This window comes from Nannospalax galili, unplaced genomic scaffold (assembly GCF_000622305.1).
Source record: "Nannospalax galili isolate Female #2095 unplaced genomic scaffold, S.galili_v1.0 C48711515, whole genome shotgun sequence".
NCBI lineage: Eukaryota > Metazoa > Chordata > Mammalia > Rodentia > Spalacidae > Nannospalax > Nannospalax galili.
This window is the reverse complement of record NW_008472300.1, coordinates 1-1,145: the sequence shown is the minus strand read 5'-3', so window position 1 is coordinate 1,145 and position 1,145 is coordinate 1. Positions and strand designations below refer to the sequence as shown.

The following is a 1,145-nucleotide window of genomic DNA, read 5'->3' as shown; positions in this document are numbered from 1 at the left end:
TGCAGGACTCTAATCCCAGGATTCTGGAGGCAGAGGCAGGCAGATTTCTGTGAGATTGAGGTCTACCTGATCTACATAGTGAGTTCCAGGCAGGCTGGGGCTACAGAGACCCTATTAATAATAAAAATCACATCCTTGAAAGAGTCTGACTCTCCTACTCTCCTACTATAAGCCATCAGTTGCTTATATATTATTTTTATTAAAAATTGTTATGTGGATCATTGATAGAAAACAGTTTAGACATTGGTTAAAGTGGTGATACTGTTTTATTAGCATAAATGTGTCACAATCCACTTGATGACGTGGGTCTGCAGTGACTGTGTTGGATCTCACACAGCACAGGCTGAGAACTGTGAAGGGAAAGGTCCTCTTCTGTCTGCCGTCCCCACTCCAGTCCTTCCTCGTCACTATCAGGCAGCTCACATACTGGAGATGACTCCTGTGCTAATGGCTTAGTGGTTGGTCCACTCCTTGGCTATCTTTGTGCCCCAGTTCTTCCTCTGGCTGAAAGAGAAGGACATTTTCCATTTATTAGAATGAACACAGCAGGTGGCTTTATACAACAGTTCCTCTGGAACATCTGACCTTCATGGGCACCAACCATATTAAAAGCCCTAAAAGCTTCATGTCGACCCTAAATGGGGAAGAAAAGATTGTCATCCACAACCACTTACCAACTCTAACAACAATTTACAGAGCTGAACACTTTCTCAAATAGCAAACTGCATGTTGTTCCAAAGTCAGCAAAGACTCCATTTCCTTGCCTTTGCTCTGGGCAGTAGATGGTGAGAATGAGACACTGTCATACCTGACCCTGCACAGGAGTCCCATGTAGCCTTTCTCTTGCTAATCCACAGATTTGGGGACATCACCAACCAGACGTTCCCTGCTTCTCTTCTCTTCAAACACTGGGTTTTGAAAGCCTCTCTTCATTTTCCTGAATTCTTCAGTGGTCTTAGAGAAAAAGCAAATAAAACACTGAAAAGTCAGAGTCCAATGTGGTGGCACATATCTTTAATCCCAGGATTTGGGAGGCAGAGGCCAGCCTGGTTCCCTGGTTCACATAGTAAGTCCAGGCCAGCTGGGCCTACAGGGAGACCGTGTCTCAAAAAAAAAAAAAGAAAAAAAAAAAAAAAGGCAGAGAC

General features: G+C 43.9%; 1 long non-coding RNA gene across 1 annotated transcript; it reads right to left on the bottom strand.

Annotated features, from left to right (window-relative positions):
* Positions 1-247: 247 nt before the first annotated feature.
* On the bottom strand, positions 248-1,007 carry LOC115069124. Its single transcript, XR_003848425.1, has 2 exons — positions 809-1,007; positions 248-504 (listed from the first exon to the last, which is right to left on the bottom strand). It is a non-coding gene; the product is annotated as an uncharacterized LOC115069124 (long non-coding RNA).
* Positions 1,008-1,145: the final 138 nt, after the last annotated feature.